This window comes from Schistocerca americana, chromosome 5 (genome assembly GCF_021461395.2).
Source record: "Schistocerca americana isolate TAMUIC-IGC-003095 chromosome 5, iqSchAmer2.1, whole genome shotgun sequence".
Classification (NCBI taxonomy): Eukaryota; Metazoa; Arthropoda; class Insecta; order Orthoptera; family Acrididae; genus Schistocerca; species Schistocerca americana.
Window position 1 is genome coordinate 148977266 of NC_060123.1, and position 16717 is coordinate 148993982.

The window sequence follows — 16717 nt, forward strand, 5'->3', positions numbered from 1 at the left end:
GAATTCCAGTAGATGATCGTCCAGGAATCGTGAAAAGTGACGCACTAAGCCGAGTATGCGCCGAACACCCAAACAACGCCGAATGTTTCTGTCTCCAGATTTGCTACAAGAAATACAGGGACCAACAAGTTTCACATATCTCAAGACCGTTGACAGTTACATATGCAAGATGCAGGGAGAAGCATGCCAACACTTAGAACTACTGGAAAATAACATCCACTGAACACTACAAGGAGCCTCACTCACAGTCTCAGCTGAACAAATAAGAGACTTCTTCCCCTTAATTCTAACAACATGTAATCCATCAAATCCTAAACAGTTATGGGACTCATTAGGAGAGAATACTAGTGATGATCCGCTATATCAGATCTAACAAACTCATCCTGAATTGACTATCGAATTCAACGACGACATCTTCAATGAAACACTCATTCGCCTAGAAGATAAATGTTTAGCAATAAACAACTACACCTTAGTACAATTTAGGCTGCAAGTACCACGAAAAAATGCTATCAGTATGCTTAACGTCAAAATTACGAAGGAGAAAAGCTATAACATCAACGAACTATTTCAGTACATTGCTCACAACAAACCACTCCTCAATGACAAAAGGAAATTTACATCGTTATCATGGCCCGGATCGACGACAACACGGCCGGAGTTATATGCTTGGTCCCATCAGGCAGCACCGGGAAAGCGTTTCTAATAAATCTGTTCCTCGCACAAATACGTGCTAAACAACACATCACACTTGCACTGGCATCATCCGGCGCTACAGCCACACTTATGGAAGCAGGACGAACTGCCCATTCCGCCCTCAAACTACCGTTGAATATAACCCAACAATTCCCAGTATGTAACGTCTCAAGAGCATCTGGACGGGGTGAACTTCTAAAACAAGTTAAAAATATCTTCTGGGACGAATGCACAACAGCACATAAAAAATCACTCGAACGATGGACAGAACATTACAAAACTTGCGAGAAAATTCTGAAGTGATGGGAGAAGCTGTACTCATACTCTGAGGAGGTTTTCGACAAACGCTTCCAGTTATCCCCAAGTCAACACCAGCAGACGAGATCAATGCATTCTTAAAGAAATCAGATCTCTGTCCACACATACAAATACTGCGACTAAGAAAAAATATGAGACGTGAACTATCGAAAGATGAAACAACAGCTCATTTTGTTCAACAACTTTTTCAAACAGGCGATGGCACATGTCCCACTGACCAGACGACCGGCCTCATTGAACTGAATAGCGATTTCTGAAACACAGCAACTGCTGAATACGAACTCATCGACCAAATTTGTCCAAACATTGTTCACACCTGTAGGCCTACCAAACCCCGTTGGCTATTTGAAAGGGCAATTGTGGCAACTAAAAATAATATTGTCGATGATGTCAACTTTAACATTCAAAATAAAATTCCCGATAAAGGGAGAATATACAGATCGACCGACACTATGGTAAACGTTGATGAAAGTGTGAACTTCCCTACAGAATTTCTTAACACATTGGCAGCACAAGGAATGCCATTACATTGCCTTTGACTTAAAATTGAATCACCGATCATACTAGTCAGAAATCTCAACTCACCAAAATTATGTACGTAATGGAACAAGGATGATCGTCAAACAGCTATCGAATAACATCATCGAAGCCGACGTTGGAGCTGGAAAGTACAAAGGACACACACTATTAATCCCCAGAATACCACTGATCTCTACTGAACTGCCATTCCAATTTCAAAAACTGTAATTTCCAATCAAATTGGCCTACACCTTTACAATTAACAAATCGCAAGAACAAATTTTAAAATATTGCGGCACCAACCTCAAAGACTCCTGTTTCCCTCACAGTCAACTATACGTAGCTTGCTCTGTAGTAGGAAATTCGAAAATTTGTACATAAATACCCATGATAAAAAAAATGAAAAATATTGTTTATAAACAAGAACTGTAAATAGTTAGAATACATTTTCAATAAAAAATTTCACCTCTTATACTTTAAGAAGTATTGTAAATAGAATATGTTTTCAGTATTTTTCTTTAAAGTTCATCCTTTTATTCCAACTACCATACAATCTCATATCAACTCCTTGACCGAAGCCGAGTGCTGCGGCTAGTTATAGATAACAATCCGTCAGCCTCCATTACAAAATATGTTTTCGTAAAATTTTCGACGTCGCCTGGAAGGGCGTAGCTAATATACGAAATGATGTGAAAGGATTTGAGTGTGCGAGAATTTTCCCCTTCCGTCCCAACAAAATATCTCACAATTTCCTTCTTTCGTCCGCATTCCCTACTGATGAGGCCCTCTGTGGTACTAAAGGATCAGAAGTAAACTCAGGCCCTGCAACTCCTCCTAATCCTCCAAGAAATTCGGAAGGTCAGAGCTCAGCAACATCATCTTCTTCATTTTCTTCTGCTTTGCCCACCCCAACGAAAACCACCAACACCACACGTACGAGGAGAGAGAAACATTCAGCTTGCAATCTGATTTGACCAGTTCATCTCAGTCTTACAAGATTGACGGGAAAATTGCGCTCTGAAAGTACCCACAGAAAGAAGGTCAAGAGTCGCAGGAAAGCGCTGGATGCTCAAGAGAAACCTTTAAATCCAGAAAAAGATTCATATTCATCATCACATGCAGCTGAGTCAGAGGAAGAAAACGTACCATGTGGCTTCTGCAGCATCAAATGTTACGACCCTAGATCTGTGAAGAAATGGGAATACATCAGGTGTAATAACTGCAGAGCATTGTTTCACGAAATTTGTGTGGGGGCTGCTGATCGTAAGCAATCCCGCTGTGGGAAATGCATGTAACAACTACAGGAACAGTTGTAATCTTCCATATAGTGTATAACTGAATGACAGTTGACAGTAGCTTACTTGCCCCATTAACGATTCAAATAGAACCACAAAGTTGTCTCGACGTTTTAAATTTTCTATTTTCAATGACGAACACTAGACTTTGAAGCAATATCCCAGTATCATACAAAACTTAGAACTATGATATATTCACTACTACAGTTTAACACGTGTAATTAAATATTAACTTTTTCTTTGGGACCCAAAATATTGAAATTTTTCATTCAGTCCCACCTTCTCCTATCAGTGTTTGTTCCTGGACCTCCGACCTCCACGTTCTCGAGAGCGTAATGAAAGTATGTATGGTGAAAAAGAAACCCTCTAATTGGACTCTGCGACGTTCTTTCACAGAGGGAGGGCTTGGACAATCTTGGTGTGAGTTGGAAACTCATTTTCATTTTGAATATATAAACATTTGTCCAGATTATGCTTGTACTGTCACAGTCAACTATATTGCTGTTGTCGCTCTTGTTGTGGTGGTTGTGGTTCCAGTCCAAAGATTGGTCCAAATGGTTCAAATGGCTCTACGCACTATGGTACTTAACATCTGAGGCCATCAGTCCCCTAAACGTAGAACTACTTAAGCCTAACTAACCTAAGGACATCACACACATCCATGCCCGAGGCAGGATTCGAACCTGCGACCGTAGCAACAGCGCGGTTCCGGACTGAAGCGTCTAGAACCGCTCGGACACTGCGGCCGCCCAAAGACTGGATTGATGCCGCTCTCCGCGCTACTCTATCCTGTGGAAGCCTCTTCATCTCCGAGTAACTACCACAACCTCGTACATCCTTCTGAAACTGCTTAGTGTGTTCATCTCTTGATCTCCCTCTACTATCTTTACCCTCCACGCCTCACCCCAATACTAAATTGGTGATCCCTTGATGCCTCAGAACGTGTCCTACCAACCGATCACTTCTTCTAGTCACGTTGTGCGACAGATTCCTCTTCTCCCCAATTCTATTCAGTACCTCCTCACTAGTTATAAAATCTACCCACCTAATCATCAGCATTCTTATGAAGCACCACATTTCAGAAGCTTCTATTCTCTTCTTGTGTAAACTGTTTATCGTACATGTTTTACTTCCATACATGGCTATGCTCCAAACAAATAGTTTCAGAAAAGACTTCATGACGCTTAAATCTATACTCGATGTTAACAAATTTCTCTTGTTCGGAAACGCTTTCCATGCCATTGCCAGTCTACATTTTATATCCTCTTTACTTCGACCATCATCAGTTATTTTGCTGCCCTAATAGCAACAGTCATCTACTACGTTAAGTGTTTCTTTTCCTAATCTGATTCCCTCAGCATCACCTGATTTAATTCGACTACATTCCATTATCTTATTTTGCTTTTGTTGATGTTCATCTTATATCCTCCTTTCAAGACACTGTCCATTCCGTTCAACCTGGTTCCTGTACAAATTGTAAATAGCTTTTCGCTCCCTGTATTTTACTCCTGCCACCTTCAGACTTCGAAAGAGAGTGTAAGACGTCGTGGTCTCCTGACCTTCGTTGCTTACATATTCCTCCCTCACAATCATATTCCGCACGTCTAGACTCTTCATTCTAACCCAAACTCGATAAGATACAGTCAATGTTGTATGAATTCATGTAAACGATATGCAAATAACAAGTAAGCACACCGTGGTTGAAATACTCGAGGCTATCGTACACACACACATTCAAGACACGATGGTCACAGGAGCTTTTAGTTCGGGAGAGGCACACCGCACGCCGGGAGACCGGTCCCTTCAGAGAACTAGTCAGCCTGTCTACGTTGGACGGCGACCGCCCGTAGAGCAGACAGCGTTTGCCCGAGTGAAAGGCAGAAATCCCCTTTGTTCGGCTTAAAAGCAAATTCCGCTACATTGTGTGGGAGCGTCCAGCCTATGCATTCTTTACAAACATAGCACACAGTTTCAGATGTTTTCACAGGGAGTCAGCAAACACCAAACGCCGATGCTATAGACTTCCGGATTGATCGCCTTAAACGAAACGTCATTCTCCCGTTTTAGAAGAGCAATGCTGGTTGGCAGACGATATTCCTGACGCCTTGAGCTGACGGAGTAATGGAAGAGACCGAAAGATATACCCCTTCACGTCTGGTGTGGAGAGGGGCCGTTCCGTTGTCACTCTTGGAGCGAGAACATGTAACGAGAGTGCGTGCGCTTGTACGTGTACTCAAAGAGCGAGGAACAAGTCTCTCCTCAGTACTTCACTGGGGGAGCACCTCTGTCGAGAACGAATCGGAGTGCGACTCTGTATTGAGTCCTTGCGATTAAGCGTTGTTCACCGTGTTGGCCGCCACACTTATTGTGCGGTGTGAACGGACAGAGTTATAGTTAAACGCCTGCGAGCGAATTTTTGACTGGCATTGCGGTGGACTGCTTATCTGACCGGTGTACCACGCCAATAGTTAGACTAGGTGCGAATAGGAGTCCTTGACTTCATCAAGCCGTAGGGAGAGTTTGTTTGGCGAAGGTCAATCCAGATAGAACGAGAGTTATCTTATTTGTCAGCAGCGAGCAGCGCAGACAGCAGTGATAGCAGCTTACGGTATTGTGCGCTACACCTCTTGTGAGCCCCATATTTCCTCCACAACAGTACACTTCACTGTATTTCACACACGACAGCCTCGACCGTACGTAGCAACCATCTAACGGATAATTATTCAAGTTGAGTAGATGCGGCTCTCAGCCATTCTGCCAAGTCAATAACAATCTTAAACTTTGTATAGAAATTTCATTAGCGAATCCTATCCTTAAGAGGTAACTTCACATTCCAAAAAGAACCCGGAAATAACTTGTTCAGTTCATAACTAAAACTGCCATTGTGATTTCTCAGAATTTTTGCAAAATAAATAATAATTTTCGTTCGTTTGATGTTTTTCTTACACTAACTAGCACTACTCCAGTACACAAGTATCCCACTAGTTACGTAAGACATTTTGTGAATTTTTGTGTCATTTCCTTACAGCGGACGACTCCAGAAGATATTTATTGCTGAAAGTTTTTCAGGCATTTCTCTTTAGAACGTTAGGAGCGTCTGTCTGACTTCTGTAGTAGTGTTGGGGTGGAAATTGCATACTGCAGGAGCCACAGGGTAAAGGGTACATCTCAGATTAATCCATTACGCAGAATGACAGAATAGCACCCCGACGCTCACAAGAGTATTCCAGTCATCTTTCTCTAACTCTACAAACGCTATAAACTTAGGTTTGTCTTTCCTTAATCTATCTTCTAACATAAGTCGTAGGCTCAGAATTGCCTCGCGAGTTCCTACTTTTCTAAGGGACCCAAACTGATCTTTCCCGAGGTGGCTTCTACCAGGTTTCCCAAGCATTTGTATAGCATTCGTGTTAGTATTTTGCAATTACGACTTATTAAACTGATAGTTCGGTAAGTCTCACGCCTGTCAGCAACTGTTTTCTTTTGAATTGGGCTTATTATATTCTTCTTGATGTCTGAGGGTATTTCGCCTCAATCATACATCTTGCTCACCAGATGGTAGAGTTTTGTCATGGCTTGCTCTTCCAAGGCTTTCAGTAGTTATAACGGAATGTGGTCTACTCCCAGGGCCTTTTTTCGACTTAGGTCTTTCAGTGGTATGTCAAATTCTTCACGCAGTAGCATATCTCTCATCTCATCTTCATCCACGTCCTCTTCCATTTCCATTATATCGCCCTTTAGACCCTCTATATACTTTTTCCACCTTTCTGCTTTCCATTCTTTGCTTAGGACTGGTTTTCCATCTGCGCTCTTGATATTCAAACAGGTGGTTCTTACCCCTAGTGATTATGATTCTACATCCTTACATTTGTCCTCTAGCCATACCTACTTAGCCATTTTTGACTTCCTGTCGATCTTTGAGACGTTTGTATTCCTTTTCGCCTCTTCCATTTGCTACATTTTTTATATTTTCTCCTTTCATCAATTAAATTCAGTATCTCTTGTATGACCCAAGGATTGTCAACTGCATTGCTGTGACAAAGAGGAGATCAGAGAGAGCCAGATACACGAGGTCGGAGAAGTTATCTCTGTTACTTTTCAAATGTCATTTTCATTCCTGCTGCCAGATGGCGCAAAACCGCTGGGGTAACTTCTCGCTTCTGCGACAATGGAAATCAAATGGTTTTGAGACGAAGAACTCGTCGAGGCATGTTCAGAGAGCATTTTCACCCAGAAACGAAGTTCCGTCAAGGGTTCTCGGTAGAGAGCAGGAGAAGGGAAAATCTGAGGGTGCTAGATCAGGTCAATAACGTTGGTGCCGAATGACTTCCCAACCGAATTCGTGTAGAGTGTTTTTTGTCAGTCTAGCAGAATGCGGGCGGGCGTTATCGTGGAATATCGAAACTTCTCACAGTCTTCCTGGTCGTTGTTCTTGCACATCGTATGCAATACATCTAGATGTTGATAATAAATCTCAGCAGTGATGGTTACACCTTGGAGAAGCAATTCATAATACAGTATACCGTCCCTGTTGTTGCTGTTCCGCCAGATGCATAACATTATCTTTTATGAATGCGCTCAGGCCTTTGTACGGTGACTTGCTACTTTTTTGGACTCAATCACTCCTTTTCTTTCCTTATTTTAACATAAAAACATCACTTCTCGTCGACAGCATGGATATATGATAAAAATGGCCGGTGTTGTCCACTAGCCAACTGATAGCGAGTAAGCAGAGATGCACAGATGGCTAAACGCTGATTTTTGTGATTTTGGCTTAGAACGTGCGGTAACCACACACCCGATTTTCGATCCTTCCCCATAGCATGCAAACGTCGCACGGTGGTGGAATGACCACAGTTCGTCACATTTGCCAGTTCTCGGATACAATAAAGTGTATCACTGCGGATTAATGCGTTTAAACCATCTTCATCAAATCCCCGAATGTCTTCCTGAATGTTAAGAGCAACTGAAGTCAAAACGATCTTCCCTGAAACGATAAAACCCTTTTACTGCCGTGCTCTGTCCAATGCCACTATCCCCACACGCGGCGTAAATGATTCTGGCGGCCTTTGTTGCTGTCAGCACTCTGCTGTACTCAGACAGAAGTATATGTAAGGAATGTTGCGATTTCTCCACTTAGCACTCATTTTCTAGTACCCACAGCTACCACAGATCCAAACGACAAAACGACGATAGGTAAACTTAAACAGCAACAACGAATTACAAATAAAAAATGACAGTCGATAGATAAACCTACAGTAAGGAATGCTGACACACTAAAAACGATACGAACTTATGCATCAATCTCATATCAACATAAATAAACATAAATACTCAAAGGATAGTTTGCACATATTTCTTCAGATTCCGGAAACTTAATGGACATAGGGGATCTCAGAATGGGATGAAGGTCAGGGGCCGGCCGAAGTAGCCTAGCGGTTCTAGGCGCCACAGTCTGGAACCGCGCGACCGCGCAGGTTCGAATCCTGCCTCGGGCATGGATGTGTGTGATGTCCCTAGGTTAGTTTCGTTTAAGTAGTTCTAAGTTGTAGGGGACTGATGACCTCAGAAGTTAAGTCCCATAATGCTCACAGCCATTTGAACCATTTTTGAAGGTCAGGCTGTAATGTCCTGTCAGCGATGAGGTCATTAGAGACGATCCACGAGCTCTGTTTTGGGTATGGGTGACGAATGAACTGGACCGGTGCCTTTTCAAAGGATCCATTTCGGTATTCACAGCAGACGGTTAAGGGAAATATTGGAAACAGGAAATTTGAGTATCTTGACAGGAGACTGAACCTCCTCCCTCCCGTATTCTAGTCATGTATCTCAACGCTGCTGTCACCTCGCTTGTCCAAGCTCAGAAGACACGTGCGAAGAAAGTTGTTGTTGCGTCATTGTAGGTTCTTACAATTATAAAGTAAAAAATGAAAAGGTTGACCTAGAATACCGAAATTTATCCTGGGCATAAGAGACACGTTTAGACGCTTTACAGTTCGTTTGGTATTGAAAGCAGGGCTGCTTACACTGCAAAAGTTGTACACTGGTTGAGTTTATTTTATATCTAGCAGTATCAGCCGGTATTAACAATGGCGGGAAACTGCAATAACGAAACCTATGAAAATCCATCATGGCGGGGACATGAAAAAATTTGATCAGAATATACATTCACAAAAAGTCTTCAGCGAAGAGAGAAGTCTATTATCTCTATTAATTCAAGAGCAAACTGAATTCAGACCAAGAAGGAGTTGCTGTTCACAGACACTTAAGTTGTCACTGTAGACAGAAGGAAGGTTTCAACGTAGTGATATCAATGGAGAGCCTTTCGTTGACCACTTCGGTGTATGACACTGTATAACATCAGATGGTCATAAGCATTTACTATCCTAATATCGACTTGAAGTTTACACAAATTATTGAGATGCTGCTGCAGAACCGACGATTCTTTGTAAAATTCCAAGGCCAGCTGTGTAGATCGTGAATACAGAAAAAACGGTCTTTCGCAAACCACTGTTCTAGCGCCAATGACCAACAACTCCCACAGCTGCCAAGAGCATCCAATATGCGGACGACTTGGCCCTGGCAGCTCAGACTGCAAACTTTTACATAGTGGAAAAGAACCTTCACTAATATTCTGAAAATGATTTCACACTGTTACAAGGGAAATCATCTCAAATCAAATCCAACGAAAACGAAAGCCGACACCTTTCATTTGAAGAACATGTAGCCTCACGGTAACCGCAACAAAAAGCCTCACGGAAGCTATGAGAGAACTAGAAAGGATTAGAGTTGGAACGCCGTAATGCCCCACTTTACCTCGTTGTTACCTTAGCCCGCTATCTAACGTACGAGACACATTGCATCAATATCAAGGCGAAGGTTGCACCGCGTAAATGTCTGTTACGCTATTTAAATAGGTATCCATCCTTTCACAAGGACAACTGTCGTACCTTTTTGCTACTCTGCTGCTTAAAATGCTAGTCCGGTGTCTCATGCAAACGAAGGCCAATGACAGCCTATTTGAAACCAACAACCTGGAACCTCTTCGCCTACTTCAGCTATCATATCAGTCATCAGATAAAAAAAGATAAGAGCGAGGGCTGAACTACCGAAACAGAGGTATCCTGATCATGTGGAACGTTTCAGAACTAAAAAAGGATTGCCACCTCGTCATGAAGAGGGATAATCACGTGAAAGTCCTTAAGCAGATTCCGCACAGCTATTGAAAGTTCCAAATACAGCATCAAGAAATGGGGCATCTTGCAAGATGAAAACTCACTGTGCGAATGTGGGGAAGAAACGAACTTTTAGTCATCGCATGAAGTGCTGCCTTTGTCCGGACTCGTACACGGGGTTGAATCTAGCACTAGCTAAAAGTAGGCCATCAATGTAGCCAAATACCGACCACAACTTGTATAAATATCGTACGATGGCATGGTGAAGAGTAATTCCACTACATTTTCTATTCTTTTCTCAACATCAGTTGAGGTGTTACATGTCATGCATATTACTCAGTCTATTTCTCCCTCTTCGCTGACGCAAGCTGCAACTCACTGCCGCTAGAGGACTCCGATATATAGCATGTAACATCGAGGCAGAAGAATGGGTAGCTTTGACGGATGAAACAGTGAAGGCAGCAGAAGATCAAGTCGGTAAAAAGAAGAGGGCTAGTAGAAATCCTTGGGTAACAGAAGAGATACTGAATTTAATTGATGAAAGGAGAAAATATAAAAATGCAATAAATGAAGCAGGCAGAAAGGAATACATACGTCTAAGAAATGAGATCGACAGGCTAAGCCGGGATGGCTAGAGGACAAATGCAAGGATGCAGAGGTATATATTACTAAGGATAAGATACGTATTGCCTACAGGAAAGTTGAAGAGACCTTTCAAACAAGAGAACCACCTGTGTGGATATCGACAGCTCAGATGAGAAAACAGTTCTAAGCAAAGAAGGGAAAGAAGAGAGGTGGAAGGACTACATAGAGGGTCTATACAAGGGCGATGTACTTGAGGGCAGTATTATGGAAATGGCAGAGGACGTAGATGTAGATGAAATGGGAGATATGATACTGCGTGAAGAATTTGACAGAACACTGAAAGACCTAAGTCGAAACAAGGCCCCGGGAGTATACAACATTCCACTAGAACTACTGATAGCCTTGGGAAAGCCAGCCATGACAAAAACCTTCCATCTGCTGAGCAAGATTTATGAGACAGGCGAAATACCCTCAGACTTCAAGAAGAATATCATAATTCCAATCCCAAAGAAAGCAGGTGTTGACAGATGTGAAAATTACTGAACTATTAGTTTAATAAGCCACGTATGCAAAATACTAACACGAATTCTTTACAGACGAATGGAGAAAACAGGTAGAAGCCAACCTCGGGGAATATCAGTTTGGATTCTGTAGAAATGTCGGAACACCCGAAGCAATACTGACCCTATGACTTATCTTAGAAGATAGCATTTTTAGACATAGAAAAAGCTTTTGATAATGTTGACTGGAATATGTACGTTTTTGGATAGGGTCCAGCTTTAGCAAAACACTGTTTTGTTTTTTAACCCAAACATGTTTCACTCCAGTTGCAACATCTTCAGTGGGTTTTTACTTTATGGCTGTTAAAGATAAAGAATATTCTTTAGTGTTTGTATACATGTAACTATTAGTTTTTAAATCGTAATTACAGATATCTGATAAACATATAAATTATGAATTCATACCTTTTTACCACATGGTGTGGTTTTTCTGATGTGTTGTGTTTCTACAGTGACTGTTTTGTTCCACAGTTTGTCATCTGCAACCACTTACACCTTAAATTAGATAATTTTTTAAGCCCAAATTACTATTTGAAAATTGTCATTTCTATGCCTGAAATTATATTAAATTAATTCTATGTGTGTGTGTGTGTGTGTGTGCGTGTGTGGTGTGAAAAGAGAGACAGAGAGGGGGAAAGAGAGGGAGAGAGACAGCGAGAGAGAGTGACAGTAGGTTTTAGGTTTTTGTGTGTGTTGGGGGGGGGGGGGGGGGAGGGGGGAGGGGGGAAAACTCTATGGGTTGCTCTTGTCTAATAATTCTTTGAGGGCAGTGAACTACTAGCCAACATTTTTCTCAATCAGATTGAAAATAAAATATTTGAAATAATAGTAAGACCCAAACAGTACCTGATAATATATTGGTACCGTTATGTAGATGACATCATATGCATTGTAAATGAACAACAAGTCGCATCCAACAACTCCAACACAGTACACCTAAAAATAAAATGCACCATAGAAACAGAACACGACAAAAGGTTACACTTCCTTGACCCCACACTATACAGGCACAACAACCAACACCAATTCTCTATATTTAGGAAAGTGACCACCACCAGCACTGCCATTCACAAAGATTCTTATCATCCGATTACATTCAGACTAGTCGGCTTCAAATATATGCTACATAGACTGAACATTAGCTGGCAGTTGTGGCCGACCTGTTCTAGGCTCTTCACTCCTGGACCACGCTGCTGCAATGGTCGCAAGTTCGAATCCTGCCTCGGGCATGGATGTGTGTGATGTCCTTAGGTTAGTTAGGTTTATGGCGCTCAGAGTCTAGAGGACATGACCACAGATGTTAAGTCCCACAGTGCTAAGAGCAATTTGAACCAAACTGAACAAAACCCCACCCACTGAAAACAACTACAAGAATGAGTTACATACAATCAGACAAATAGCAGTAGAGAATGGATATGACACAAACGCTATAGATAAACTGAAACACAAAATTAAAAACGACACCCAACACACAAAACTTCTCATCAACTTACAAACACTCGGAACACACATATGAGCACACATGAACAAGAAACACCCACAATGACAAACAATTGGTTCACCTACATCAACAAAGTAGTCCACAGAATAGGCAACATACTAAAAAAAACAAGGGGTAAAAATAGCCTACAGGACAGACAACTCAACACAGAGAAAACTAGGGTCAACCAATACAAGCACAGATAAACACAACACATCTGGTATTTACCAACTAACATGTCAGGGCTGCAAATCAGTTTATATAGGGCAGACAAAAAGAAACTTTAATGCCATATACACAGAACACAGAAGAGCATTAAAAAGTAACAGCTGTCATTCCACATTTGCTGAACACCTCTTGGGCAAGAAACATAACCCAACAAACATCAATACTGATTTGAAAATTCTCAAATGCAGCAACAACCTCCCACAAAAACTAATAATTGAAGAAAACTATCAGATACAAAAAGCCATAGTGGAAGAAAAACAAGTGATAAATGAATACACATCTCTCTGCAATGGAACTCTGTTCTCTGCCCTCAAATAATTATTAGAGAAGACCAACCTATAGAGCTCTCCACCCCACCACCACCACCCCAGCCACTCCCCCCCCCCCCACTAAAAAACACACACACACACACACACACACACACACACACACACACATGGAATTAATATAATTTCAGGCATAGAAATAATAATTTTCAAATCGTAATTTTGGCTTAAGCAATGTATCTACTTTAAGATGTAAGTGGTTGCAGATGATAAATAGTGGAACAAAACAGTCACTGTAGAAACACATCACATCAGAAAAACCACACCATGTGGTAAAGAGGTATGAATTCTTAATTTTATGTCTTTTTTCAAATATCTGTAATAACGATTTAAAAACTAATAGTTACATGCATACAAACATTAAAGAATATTCTTTATCTGTAACAGCCATAAAATGAAAACTCACTGAAGATGCTGCAACAGCAATGAAACATGTTTGGATTAAAAAACAAAATTGTGTTTTGCTGAAGGCGGACCCTATCCAAAAACATGCATATTCTTGAAACAAACACGGAGAAATGAGCTTCAACCCTAAGATGATTATTGAATGGAATACTCTCTTTCAAATTTTGAAGGTGACAGGGATCAAATACAGGGAGAAAAAGGCTATTTACAATTTGTATAGATACCAGACGGCAGTTATGAGAACTAGGGCACTGTAAGGGAAGCAGTGGTTGGGAAGGGAGCGAGACGAGGTTGTAGCCTATACCCAATGTAATTCAGTCTGTATATTGAGCAAGCAGTGCAGGAAACCAAAGAAAAATTTGGAGTAGGAATTAAAATCAATGGAGACGAAATAAAAGCCTTCTAATTCGGTCAGAGACATCAAAGGACCTGGTAGAGTAGTTGAATGGTATGAACAGTTTCTTGAAAGGAGAATAGAAGATGAACATCAACAAAAGGAAAAGAAGGATTGCCCGGCCACAGTGGCCGAGCGGTTCTAGGCGGTACATTTTGGAACCGCGCGACCGCTGCGGTGGCAGGTTCGAATCCTGCCACGGGCATGGATGTGTCTGATGTCCTTAGATTAGTTAGGTTTAAGTAGTTCTAAGTTCTAGAGGACTGATGACCTCAGAAAGTAGTAGATGAGTTTTGCTATTTGAGGAGAAAAATGACTGATGATGATCGAAGTAGAAAGGATATAAAATGTAGACTGACAATGGCAAGGTAAGCGTTTCTGAAGAAGAGAAAACTGTTAACATCGAGTATAGATTTAAGTGTCAGGAAGTAATTTCTGAAAGTATTTGTATGGAGTGTAGCCATGTGTGGAAGTGAAACATTGACGATAAATAGTTTGGACAAGAATAGAATAGAAGCTTTTGAAATGTGGTGCTACAGAAGAATGCTGAATATGAGATGGGTAGATCAAGTAACTAATTGGGGGATACTGAATAGAATTGGGGAGAAAAGGAATTTGTGACACTACCTGACTAGAAGAAGGGATCAGTTGGTGGGACACGTTCTGAGGCACCAAGGGATCACCAATTTAGTATTGGAGGGAAGCGTGGAGGGTAAAAATTGTAGAGGGAGACCAAGGGATGGAAACACTAAACAGATTCAGAAGGACGTAGGTTGCAGTAGTCATTCGGATGTGAAGCTTTCACAGGATAGAGTAGCATGGAGAGCTGCAGCAAACCAGTCTCTGGACTGACAATATCGAGGTTTGAAACATATGTGCTGCAGCGTGAGAGACCCTCAGAAAACTGAAAGCACAAATTCAAAGAGTTTGTCTGCACGTAGAACATCCTCTCCTTCAGCACAACAATGCCACACCATTCATGAGAGCTGCGACATCTGCAACAATCCGACGCAACGGGTTGACTGTTGTCGGTTATCCACAACAGAGACCCGAATCGGCCCCATCTGATTTCCATCTGTTTCCAAAAGAATACCTTCGGAGACTGCTCTTTCATAATGATGAAGGTTACAAGCTGAGGTGATGTGTGGCTCCGTCAACAACGTCAAACGTCTACAATGATGATACCAGTAAACTGGTCTCTCATTCGGATAAATGTGTTCGTTGCCAGAGTGATGACATTGTGAAATAAATATGTAGGCATGAAGAATAAAGATGTAGAATGTTAATAAGGCTTCTTTTATTTAAAAAGCCGCATTGTTTCCTCATAGAAAATTCGGAGGCATCACTTTTCGGCACGCCATCGTATTTAATGTAAATACTCGGTTATGTCCATTTCGGTCCACTGTAGTACTTTATACTCTCCTGCTTTAACTTCTTTATTTATAAACTGTTAACTGATTCGTGTCTCCATGTGCGTCTCATATTTTTTATGTTCAATATCTGTTTTGTTTGGTATTTTTGACACAAATCAAGAAATGCCCTTTTGGAGGGCGAAAGGACATTTCGTGGAGAGCAGAAAGGAACTGCAGAAAGCTCTTTCCACTGTGGGGAGGCCGAATTGGGCGGGTTCCGCGAGAACCCGGAGTGCGGCGCTTTTGGGCCACCCTGTGCTGAGTGGCGTACGCTGTCGCCGGTAGGGAGCGCAGTTTTCGTGGCGCCCTGTGGCACACAATCGATAACGCAGCGGGGCGAGGGATCGCAGCGAGGCAGCGCCGGCGGCCGCGATGCAACGCACGTGCACCCGCTGCAGCCCGACATCGACCTCCGCTATCGCACTATCGATCTGCACACACGCATTGTTCTGCCGCATTGTTGGAAGCCGCGGGGGTCACCCTGCAGCCGACGCCCCCAACTGCCGCCCGTCACACGCACCCTCACCCACACATCACCCTCACGCCCCAACCCATTTTTTAAGCCTCTGGTATCCTTCGTCATCCCCACGGTCTTAGCGAATCCCCCCACCCAGCGCCCAATGCAGTGTTCCCAAATACTCAATCTCTTAAAGTCTCTGCCCCGCATAAGAATGTTGCGTACTCTTGGAGCAGATTTGCTTTCCTGCGTAACTAATACAAAAAAAACTTAATTTTGTAACAGAATACTTATTATCCGTTAGCATTATGTCTTGTATTATTTGAAAAATCAGGGTTATATCTCGAATTACGACTGTAGCAGGTATGGACAATAAAACTATCGTGTACGATGCCATATTAACTCTCGCTACTTATAACCCCCGTTAAATATCCCATGCAGTCATACTGATATGCATTGTCTTTGATTTGCAAAACTTGACGGGGAAACAGTCATTTGAGAGTCTCCTTCACTCCGGAATTAACATACTTCTCACTCAACATGGACTCTCATTGGAGCTACTTCACAATAAATAGTGTCGTGAGTAGCTTTAAGTATTATTTTTAGCAATTTTATTCATAGTTTGCAGCTGTGAACGTGACTGTATTAAACACACAGGATGTATGAATAAAAACGCATTCAGTCACAAATTTTTCGGGTTGTTTTAAATTGCACGACGCATTTCGGACTCTGTGGCTCAATCGTAAGGTGGAAATCGTTTAGTACATAATTTATATTTGTTGTAGAATGAGGTGAAATGCATGTTCCTTTCGTGAAAAAGTTAGATGTTAGGTTTTGTATTTTGTGTATCAAGTGCGGAAAATACGC